The sequence below is a fragment of the Rhinoderma darwinii genome, chromosome 11, assembly GCF_050947455.1.
Source record: "Rhinoderma darwinii isolate aRhiDar2 chromosome 11, aRhiDar2.hap1, whole genome shotgun sequence".
NCBI lineage: Eukaryota > Metazoa > Chordata > Amphibia > Anura > Rhinodermatidae > Rhinoderma > Rhinoderma darwinii.
Window position 1 is genome coordinate 17,908,851 of NC_134697.1, and position 12,033 is coordinate 17,920,883.

Below are 12,033 nucleotides of genomic sequence, written 5' to 3' on the forward strand. Positions count from 1 at the left end.
TGTCAGCTCTCCTGTGCGGTGTAGTATAGAGGAGCTGTCAGTTCTCCTGTGTGGTGTAGTATTGAGGATCTGTCAGTTCTCCTGTGTGGTGTAGTATAGAGGATCTGTCAGCTCTCCTGTGTGGTGTAGTGTAGAGGAGCTGTCAGTTCTCCTGTGTGGTGTAGTATAGAGGATGTCAGCTCTACTGTGTGGTGTAGTATAGAGGAGCTGTCAGCTCTCCTGTGTGGTGTAGTATAGAGGAGCTGTCGGCTCTCCTGTGTGGTGTAGTATAGAGGAGCTGTCGGCTCTCCTGTGTGTAGTATAAAAAGATCTGTCAGCTCTCCTGTGTGGTGTAGTATAGAGGATCTTTCAGCTCTACTGTGTGGTGTAGTATAGAGGATTTGTCAGCTTTCCTGTGTGTTGTAGTATAGAGGATCTGTCAGCTACCCTGTGTGGTGTAGTATAGAGGATCTGTCAGCTCTCCTGTGTGGTGTAGTATAGATGATCTGTCAGCTTTCCTGTGTGTTGTAGTATAGATGATCTGTCAGCTCTCCTGTGTGGTGTAGTATAGAGGATCTGTCAGCTCTCCTTTGTGGTGTAGTATAGAGGATCTGTCAGCTCTCCTGTGTGGTGTAGTATAGAGGAGCTGTTGGCTCTCCTGTGTGGTGTAGTATAGAGGATCTGTCAGCTCTCCTGTGTGGTGTAGTATAGAGGATCTGTCAGTTCCCCTGTGTGGTGTAGTATAGAGGATCTGTCAGCTCTCCTGTGTGGTGTAGTATAGAGGATCTGTCAGTTCTCCTGTGTGGTGTAGTATAGAGGAGCTGTTGGCTCTCCTGTGTGGTGTAGTATAGAGGATCTGTCAGCTCTCCTGTGTGGTGTAGTATAGAGGATCTGTCAGCTCTCCTGTGTGGTGTAGTATAGAGGATCTGTCAGTTCTCCTGTGTGGTGTAGTATAGAGGATCTGTCAGTTCCCCTGTGTGGTGTAGTATAGAGGATCTGTCAGCTCTCCTGTGTGGTGTAGTATAGAGGATCTGTCAGTTCTCCTGTGTTGTGTAGTATAGAGGACCTGTCAGCTCTCCTTTTTGGTGTAGTATAGAGGACCTGTCAGCTCTCCTGTGTGGTGTAGTATAGAGGAGCTGTCAGTTCTCCTGTGTGGTGTAGTATAGAGGATCTGTCAGCTCTCCTGTTTGGTGTAGTATAGAGGATCTGTCAGCTCTCCTGTGTGGTGTAGTATAGAGGATCTGTCAGCTCTCCTGTGTGGTGTAGTATAGAGGATCTGTCAGCTCTCCTGTATGGTGTAGTATAGAGGAGCTGTCAGCTCTCCTGTGTAGTGTAGTAAAGAGGAACTGTCAGCTCTCCTGTGTGGTGCAGTAAACAGGACCTGTCAACTCTTTGGTCTGGTGTAGTACAGAGGATCTGTTAGCTCTCCTAATATGTTCATTATAGTAAATACTTGTATTCTCTTAGATATCTGCATATGGACATGTAAATGCTGTCATTTAAATAAAGCGTGTCGCTACATACTGTCATACTGATTGGACAGTGTCAGACTTAGTAGGGACTTATCTTCTTTACAAGGGGAAGCGTAACGCCGAGTTGTCAATTTATTTATACATTTCCAGGCAGACAAACATAAGACTGGCACAACGTAGAATTTAAATGTTTTTTTTTCTTCAGAATTGTTATTTTATGGGGAATGCAATTTTTTACTAAAACGTCTACAGTACGAGAGGAGCTCTTTGTAGCTGGCTAATAGTTGAGGATCCTAAACTTTTATTTGTGTAATGTTACATTCTGTTGAAAGATCAGGAACCAATCAGTGTGACAAATAGGAAATATTAGAAGAAATTGGAAGTGGGAAAGAGCAAGTGTTGGAATTTACTATATAAAGTGCTGCAGTCCGGCTGCAAATGAATTAGTAATTGTTATGTGATGTATATTAGTTTAATGATTGTGTAGGAGTATATACTGTGCAGAAGTGAGAAGGCCAACACCATTATATTATTCTTTTTATTACATATTAGGGTATGTGCACACACACTAATTACGTCCGTAATTGACGGACGTATTTCGGCCGCAAGTCCCGGACCGAACACACTGCAGGGAGCCGGGCTCCTAGCATCATACTTATGTACGACGCTAGGAGTCCCTGCCTCGCTGCAGGACAACTGTCCCGTACTGTAATAATGTTTTCAGTATGGGACAGTTGTCCTGCAGTGAGGCAGGGACCTCTAGCATCGTACATAAGTATGATGCTAGGAGCCCGGCTCCCTGCACTGTGTTCGGTCCGGGACTTGCGGCCGAAATACGTCCGTCACTTACGGACGTAATTAGTGTGTGTGCACATACCCTTAAAAACATGGGTCATGACATTATGAAGAGGAATAAGTGGTATTTATGTTAAGAAAGGCACGGCAACCACCGCCATAAATTATGCAAATGCAATGGAAATACACTCAGGAATAATACAATTATTCCAGGTAAAAAGTAGTAATACAATATAAAAGATGAGACAGAAACCATAACATAATAAGTAACATGAATTCAATAAACTTCATATAAAAGAATAATGTTATTCCCTTAATTTTAAAGAAGAAAAAATACTTTATTTAACTAATTTGTGTACTTTGTTTTTATTGTCTCTATATTCATTTTAAGCCTCATGATCACGGCCAGCTCCAAGTTCCACAAATCTGTAGTACAATACGTTAGTCCTTTGGGGACAATACGCAGGACCAGACTTGATGATGCCCAGTTCAGTAACTTCTGTTACACCCCCCATATGGTCATACAGTGTACAAATAGCCATACAATAGAGAGCATCATTATAAGAATGGTGCCCAAATAACAGTGCTACATGCTGGGCAAAGAACTCTTTTTTATATGCCTAAGGGTATGTTCACACGCACTGTTTTCAGACGTAATTTCGGCGTTTTACGCCTCGGATTACGCCTGAAAAAACGGCTCCATTACGCCTACAAACATCTGCCCATTGCTTTCAATGGGTTTTACGATGTTCTGTTCCCACGAGGTGTCATTTTACTCATCGCTGTCAAAAGACGGCGCGTAAAAAGACGCCCGCGTCAAAGAAGTGCATGTCACTTCTTGGGACGTTTTTGGAGCCGTTTTTCATTGACTCCATTGAAAAACAGCTCCAATAACGTCCGTAAAATACGCCGCGAAAAACGCGAGTTGCTACAAAAACGTCTGAAAATCAGGAGCCGTTTTCAGGCGAAGCACTGAGACCCCCACCAATCGCTAAAACGAAGCAGCTGAAGCGCTTGTGTTGGCGCTCAGTCGCTTCGTGTCTGTTCAGCTCTTTCCGGAAATCAATGTATCGGAGGTCGGACTCAATAGAAAGTCTGAGCCCGTACACCGATACATCGGCTTTCCGGAGACAGCCGAACAGTAACGAAGCGGCTGAGCGCTCACACGAGCGCTTCAGCTGCTTTGTTTTAGCAATTGGTGGGGGTCTCAGAGACATGAGAGTATCAATGCATGTTAAAATCACAAAAAAAAACAAAAAACGGCATAGTGTGAACCCAGCCTAAAGGACAATTACAGAAGAACATTGTTTTGTAAAGTAACGGTGTAATTCCCCTGCACGACCACTGTTGTGTACCCCCATGTGATAATGAATTCATTGCTACCCATAAAAGAATACATACTTACCTACCCATGCATCAGACGCCACCATGCAGAAGCTACGGATTGATGTCACCAGTGTGTGCCCCCACGCCCCACTAGACTTGTGCTGACATCTAATACAGACATCATCACAGTCCATCAGACCACCTCTATTGCTAAGCAGTAATTTAAAGTCATGGCATCATTCATATTGGCAATCTGACTGCCACTATGCATGGGGTACGCTGCCGGCCGCTATTAAAAGTGGCATATTGGTTGACGCTATTAAAGAGGGAATTCTGGATGATGTGATTCTTGAGGGCACTCTTGGCTGGCATCATTCATGTGATAACTTCTGTCTGGCATGAGTTATGTAGGCACTCTTGGCTGGCATCATTCAATCATGTTGGCACTCCTGGCTGGCATCATTTATGTAATAACTCATATCATTCATGCATGTAATCCGGGCTTACATCATTTATGTGGGCACTTCTGGCTGGCATTATTCATGTGATAAGTCCTGTAAGTCCTGTCTGGCATCATCATATATGTGATAAGTCCTGGCTGGCATCATATATGTGATAACTTCTGGCTGGCATCATTTATTTATGTGGGCACTCCTGGCTGGCATTACTCGTGTGGGCACCTCTGGCTGGTATCATTCATGTGATTACTGGTTGGCATCATTAATGTTAGCACTCCTGATAAGCATAATTCATGTGGGCACTCCTGGCTGGCATCATCGTATATGTGATAACTTCTGAATGGCATCATTATGGTCCACACTTGGCCGGCATTTATTCATGTAGGCACTCCTGGCTGGCATCATTCGTGTGGTCACTTTAGCCTGGCATCATTCATATAGGCAGTCTTGGCTGGCATAATTCACGTGGGCACTCCTGGCAGGCATAATTCACGTGGGAACTCTTGGCTGGCATCTTTCACATGGGCACTCCTGGCTGGCATCTTTCATATGGGCACTCCTGGATGGCATCTTTCATATGGGCACTCCTGGCTGGCATCATTCATATGTGCACTCCTCGCTGGCATCATTCATATGGGCACTCCTCGCTGGCATCATTCATATGGGCACTCCTCACTGGCATCATTCATATGGGCACTCCTCGCTGGCATCATTCATATTGGCACTCCTCGCTGGCATCATTCATATGGGCACTCTGCCTTGTGCTATTTATAAGGGCACTCGAGCTGGTGCACTTTCTCCCCTACTATTATGAGCACTGTCTTATAACTACTTGTAAATATTGTCATAAAATAATAATTCGTCATTTATAAATATTAACCACTGGGACTTCCTTATTCAATAAAATCCGAAAAATTCACATGAGCGAGAAACAAAGTTTCAGAGCGACAGCAAGAAAGTTTCTGGAGTAAAATGTCAAACAGGAATCCGCGAGTAAGTTTGTCCCTACAGCCGCGCCGTAGCCGGAGGACGTCAGCGGGTCACGTGACCAGAAACAGTTCGGTACAATGTAGCAGTTGCAGAGTGGGAGATGCCAGTGATGTGAGTACAGTGCCATAGTTTACCCTCGTCTGCTGTACGTCCTGTTACTGGGGTTATTGTTACTGTGGACTTAGAGGGTCACCTGCTGTTGTGGAACTACAAGTCTCAGCAGTTGTAAATCAGGAGATACCGTTGAGCTATACTGCTGCTGACAAGCTCATATGTGTTATAAAATAGTATTGTATAGAACTGGTGTAACTACAACTCTCAGCAGCTCATACATCGGACTGTACAACTGCCCCTCATCTGTCTCCATGGTGGTGGGGCAGTTATCTGTGTAGCTGTTGAGGGACTACAACTCCCATCCTGCCCTGCTGTACTTAAGTTGGGATCTCAACTGTCAGTTGGCACTACACTGTCTCTAGCTGTTGAGGAACTACAAGTCTCAGCGGATGCCCTGGTAATATTCCAGCTTTTTATTGCTTTTTGATGTTTTTATAGACCCTTTTCTGGGTTAGATGGTTCGGACAACTTCTGTCCTGTAACAGATTCTCCCATTGACCTGCTGACCACATCTGGGGCCCCCGTAAGCGGTTATTGGGGGGAGAACCACCAATCAATCTGTATGGATCTGAGAGACACTCTGGCTGATAGATGGGGGTGTCCTGAATGCGGTAGGGGGGGGGGGCAGTATGTTTTAACTTTGAATGCCCTACCATAGGCACTCCAGATGTTGTGAAACTACAATTCCCAGCATGCCCTGATAGCTTTTGTATAGAATAATAAAGCCTTTGGCTGTCAGGGCATGCTGGGAGCTGTAGTTTCACAACATCTGGAGCCCCTGTGGCTTGCCAGGCAACCTGTCTAAAGCCATTTCTGCTCTGTTCTGGCCGTATAGGTCTGATGATACAAACTAGTAGTAACATATGGACCTTTACTGCTGGTTCTGGTCTTTTGACCTGCGGTTGGACTGGGATTTACAGCTGCAATATGGACGCAAAAATCTGCCGTTATTACGCGTGTGTTCTGGCGATCACATGGGATCTGTTATTACGTTTACACAATATGTTTGTTTGTTTTTTTGTACGTTTTCTCTGATGCAAATTGAAGCCAAAGTGTAACAATAGAATCATTCCTCATCAGTTCTGATCACTTCATGTTTTTTTTTTATCATTGAGATCGATGGGGGATAGAAAATAATTAAGTAAAAGGGGTTGTTGTTTTCAGAAATCCCTATTTTATTTCATTTTTTTTACAAAATTCTCAGTTAATGGGGGGGGGGGGGTTCCCTGTTCAGTTCAGTTCAGTTCTCATATATTAGGAGAGCGGCTACTAAGATCTGACATATCTCCGAATGGCACAGACCGCTCAGACTACAATAGGACTTGAGTAATGCTAAGAGCGGATCTGTCAGCTTATTATGCTGTTTATGTCAGAGCGGAATATTACAGGTGTGGTGGGAGTGCCGATTGATCGAAAATCTACCGTTTTGTGTCTACAGCTCCTATGCACACCTGTGTGTGTTTATGATTACAGACTACACTGCACTATAGTCTGCATTGTACTGGGTGAGCTGATCTTGCTTGGGATCATGGAGACACATAGGACTGCATTGGAGCTGTATACACAAACGATAGGAGATTGTTAAATTGTAATAAACCTTCAAAAAACTTTTATGTCAAAAGTTTTGATCGGTTGGGGCTCGAGTGCTGAGACCCCCGCTGATCGCTAAAATGAGGTGGCAGAAGCGCTTCTGTGACTGTTTTACCGCTCCGTTTCTGATCAACTTTTCAGGGGAGTTGTGTACGGGATCAATAAAAAGTGTATGAGCCCGTACACCGCTCCAAGGAATGCTGATCAGTAACGAAGAGGCACAGCGCTCACACCAGTGCGTCTCCGTCTTCGTTTAGTGATCGGTGGGGGTCTTAGTGCTCGGACCTCCACCGATCAAAACTTCTGACATGTCAAAAGCTTTTTTTAGAGGTTTAGTTACCCTTTAAAGACTATTTGCGGTGATGCTTATTTTTTTATTTTTGATGGAAAAATAACACCCTTTAAGTTCACTGCTATTTTATTCATTTTATTATTTTTGTTTACATTGTGGCTTTTGCACATGTCAAGTTTGGAGCAGGAATAAAATGATAAAATCTTAACATCGGAGAAGGCGCTTCGCCTCTGGACGTGCAGGTCAGTGACGTGTGGCCTTTGTAAGATATTTGGGCTCTAACAATATATTTACTACTTATTATAGCAGTTACATGGCTCGGCTTTTTTAGAAGTTTGGCTTCACTTATGTTTGTTCTTTACCCTCCTTTTATAGTGATGACCCTTTTTGTAGTTATTATATATATAATTGTTGGGTGGTCCAGCTTTGATGATTGTGTCTGTGCTCTTAATCTGAAATGTTTGCAACCGCTTAGAGCTCATGTTCAATTCGGGCGAAATCCACAGCTAATCGGCAACATAAGCACAATGTGTTTATGCATTACACCGAACAGGCATTATTTCAAGTCAGCCCTGCGGGTTAACCCCACCACCCCGCCGATGCTCAGGCGAACTCCGCCGATGCTCAGACGAACCCCGCCGATGCTCTGGTGTTCCCACCCCCTCGCCGGTGCTCTGGTGTTCCCACCCCCTCGCCGGTGCTCTGGTGTTCCCACCCCCTCGCCGGTGCTCTGGTGTTCCCACCCCCTCGCCGGTGCTCTGGTGTTCCCACCCCCTCGCCGGTGCTCTGGTGTTCCCACCCCCTCGCCGGTGCTCTGGTGTTCCCACCCCCTCGCCGGTGCTCTGGTGTTCCCACCCCCTCGCCGGTGCTCTGGTGTTCCCACCCCCTCGCCGGTGCTCTGGTGTTCCCACCCCCTCGCCGGTGCTCTGGTGTTCCCACCCCCTCGCCGGTGCTCTGGTGTTCCCAACCCCTCGCCGGTGCTCTGGTGTTCCCACCCCCTCGCCGGTGCTCTGGTGTTCCCACCCCCTCGCCGGTGCTCTGGTGTTCCCACCCCCTCGCCGGTGCTCTGGTGTTCCCACCCCCTCGCCGGTGCTCTGGTGTTCCCACCCCTTCGCCGGTGCTCTGGTGTTTCCCCCGGTCCTTGTTACCTTTCCAGGTGCAATGATGTACTGTACTGGCAGGTGACAGCTACGGGCAATTACTGGTCTCAGTGGGGATAAGTACGGCACATGACTGCTGAGGCCAGTGATTGGCTGCCACTGTCTCATGATGTCATATGGAAGACTGTAGAGGACAAGAGCGGCAAGATATTTCACAGCTCAGTGCTGTTTTTGTTATTTTTATTTTATAACATTTGCGCTGCCCCTTTAAGGTCCAGGAATGGGATAAGGCGGTTCTTGCCAGGCTTTGTAACATTCGTGGTATTGGGAATTGATAATTTTGTTACAGTATCGGACATCTTGTGGGTGGAATCATTATTCATGCAGATGAAATTCATTAGGTGCAGATAAATAATGCAAGACAAAGAAGTAATGGGCCAAAACAGCCGATAATAATCCCTCGTATCTGGAATCTCTTTGGTGACATCTGACTATTGGAGCATTTATCAGACACGCTCCAACACCACAGTCATCATCAATACAGTCTCAGTGTCTCAACAAGTGGCCAAGAATTCTCGAGGGTGAAGAATGCAAATCTCACTTCTTGGCTTGTAATTTAAAGGGGAATTCTAGAAGAGAAATTTGGAGCCACTTGCCGATCACCTTCTTGCCGCCTCCAAAATATAAGTTTAAGTTTAAAACGCTTACTGAGAATTGTAGGCTTCAGTGCCGAGACGCTGCAGGTATCTTAAAGGGGTTCTCTGGTTTCAAAAACCCATTTTCCTATGCTTTATGAGGGCATGTTGAGTGAATGTAGGGGGGTCTCTAATTTGAAACCTCCATGAATTAGTTGGAGGACTCGACACATTAATTTCAATGAGATCCCTGTAATGCTTAATTTCGTTTGTGGGGGCGCTGAACATTTGCTTTCATGTTCCCCTGGACATCACAGCTGAACATTTGGGGTCCCAGCATCAGAACACCCTGTCATGTAGAAAGCAGACAACCCATTGGACCACTTTCCCAGTGGAGCCATTTTGGGCCATAGCCCAATCACAACCCGACACCACTATGTACTAAATAAAAATACCAACATATAAGTCATCTGCAGCATGCTGATGGTTTCCAGGTAGCAGCATGAGTTAAAGGGGTTGACGACAAGAATCCCTGAAGGCCACATGAACGCCATAGAGGGGTTTCCCCCCACTCAGGACCCCTTTCCATGTACCAGAGCGGGGAGCCGGGGGTAGAGAAACCGGACCTTCAGCGATCAGTTGATTGTCGTTATAACTTTTTTTTTTTTAGGGGTTGTCATCGTGAGACAACCCCATTAATGTTTGGAGTGATTATACTTCTAGGAGTGGGGGATTATATAGATGTTGTTTATATGTGATGTACAGATCGGCAGCAGGTAAAGGAATGAATGTCTTTGTATTACATATATTTTTCATTATCTGGGAGCCCCTTTGAATGGGCTTATGGCGGAGCTCCGCGGTGTAGAGATTCTGCACCCCGATCAATCAGCGCTGACTTATGGGATTGGTGAGGGGTCTGCTGAAAGATCTGAGCGGCAAAAACTTTTATTCTTACAAACAAAACAAAACAATCCCTTTTTTTTTTTTATTTCTTACCCCTCCCTTCGTCGGGGGTTGCGTCAGACCTTTCCGTCCGGGGAACACTGGATTTCAATGGCGAGGCTACATTCACGCAAACGTGTCAGATTTCCGCGCATAAAAAAAGCCCGTAAATCTGGTCTGTGTGCGTTGCGAGTGGCATGTGTTTTTCACGCACTCACAAAGCACTTTTTTGTTTTTAATGGAATTGATGCGCAAATCATGCAGCACACACGGATGGGCATCAATGTGCTGTGCGTGGTTTTCACGCACCCATTTGACTTCAATGGGCGCGTAGGTGCGAGAAAACGCACCAATATAGGACGTGCAGTGAGTTTCAAGCAACGGACTTTCGCTGCGTGAAAACTCACGCATGTGTGAACGGCCCCATTGAAATCAATGGATCCGTGTGCTGTCCGTGATTTCCACGCACAGCACACGGACGAGATTCACGTTCTTCTGAATGGGCCCTCATTTTTCCATTGTTAATGGTTCCCGTTTGTCTCAGTTTCGTAAGGTTTCCATTTTTGTTATGGCAGAATCAATAGCGTAGTCGACAACGCTATTGATTCCGGCAAAATCTGCAACAAATAATATTGTAAACTGACCCATAAAAAAAATATATATATATACACTACCGTTCAAAAGTTTAGGGTCGCTCAGAAATGTCCTTATTTTTGAAAGAAAAGCACAGTTTTTTTCAATGAAGATAACATTAAATTAATCAGAAATACACTCTATACATTGTTAATGTGCTAAATGACTATTCTAGCTGCAAACGTCTGGTTTTTAATGCAATATCTACATAGGTGTATAGAGGCCCATTTCCAGCAACCATCACTCCAGTGTTCTAATGGTACATTGTGTTTGCTAACTGTGTTAGAAGGCTAATGGATGATTAGAAAACACTTGTAAACCCTTGTGCAATTATGTTAGAGTACCACTGTAAACAGTTTTGCCGTTTAGAGGAGCTATAAAACTGACCTTCCTTTGAGCTAGTTGAGAATCTGGAGCATTACATTTGTGGGTTCGATTAAACTCTCAAAATGGCTAGAAAAAGAGAGTGTTCATGTGAAACTCGACAGTCTATTCTTGTTCTTAGAAATGAAGGCTATTCCATGCGAGAAATTGCCAAGAAACTGAAGATTTCCTACAACGGTGTGTACTACTCCCTTCAGAGGACTGCACAAACAGGCTCTAACCAGAGTAGAAAGAGAAGTGGGAGGCCCCGCTGCACAACTGAGCAACAGGACAAGTACATTAGAGTCTCTACTTTGAGAAATAGACGCCTCACAGGTCCTCAACTGGCAGCTTCATTAAATAGTACCCGCAAAACGCCAGTGTCAACGTCTACAGTGAAGAGGCGACTCCGGGATGCTGGCCTTCAGGGCAGAGTGGCAAAGAATAAGCCATATCTGAGACTGGCTAATAAAAGGAAAAGATTAATATGGTCAAAAGCACACCGACATTGGACAGAGGAAGATTGGAAAAAAAAGTGTTATGGACAGACGAATCGAAGTTTGAGGTGTTTGGATCACACAGAAGAACATTTGTGAGACGCAGAACAACTGAAAAGATGCTGGAAGAGTGCCTGACGCCATCTGTCAAGCATGGTGGAGGTAATGTGATGGTCTGGGGTTGCTTTGGTGCTGGTAAAGTGGGAGATTTGTACAAGGTAAAAGGGATTTTGAATAAGGAAGGCTATCACTCCATTTTGCAACGCCATGCCATACCCTGTGGACAGCGCTTGATTGGAGCCAATTTCATTCTACAACAGGACAATGACCCAAAGCACACCTCCAAATTATGCAAGAACTATTTAGGGAAGAAGCAGGCAGCCGGTATTCTATCTGTAATGGGGTGGCCAGCGCAGTCACCAGATCTCAACCCCATAGAGCTGTTGTGGGAGCAGCTTGACCGTATGGTACGCAAGAAGTGCCCATCAAGCCAATCCAACTTGTGGGAGGGGCTTCTGGAAGCATGGGGTGAAATTTCTCCCGATTACCTCAGCAAATTAACAGCTGGAATGCCAAAGGTCTGCAATGCTGGAATTGCTGCAAATGGAGCATTCCAAGACGAAAGCAAAGTTTGAAGGAGAAAATTATTATTTGAAATAAAAATCATTATTTCTAACCTTGTCAATGTCTTGACTATATTTTCTAGTCATTTTGCAACTCATTTGATAAATATAAGTGTGAGTTTTCATGGAAAACACAAAATTGTTTGGGTGACCCCAAACTTTTGAACGGTAGTGTGTGTATATATATATGTATCAGCTGCTATATTAAATAATAAAGAAGCATA

General features: G+C 44.9%; 1 protein-coding gene across 6 annotated transcripts in view; it reads left to right on the forward strand.

Moving 5' to 3' along the window:
- Nucleotides 1–5,047: 5,047 nt before the first annotated feature.
- Nucleotides 5,048–12,033, forward strand: part of R3HCC1L (R3H domain and coiled-coil containing 1 like) — a 43,613-nt gene continuing 36,627 nt past the window's right edge. For 3 of the 6 annotated variants that reach the window (XM_075843071.1, XM_075843075.1, XM_075843076.1), the window contains exon 1: nt 5,048–5,131. The gene's annotated coding sequence lies outside the window, so the exon portion shown is untranslated. Of the gene's footprint in view, nt 5,132–5,208; nt 5,532–7,192; nt 7,259–12,033 lie in introns of those variants that run through there. The other 3 variants (XM_075843072.1, XM_075843073.1, XM_075843074.1) reach the window with 3 other exon arrangements.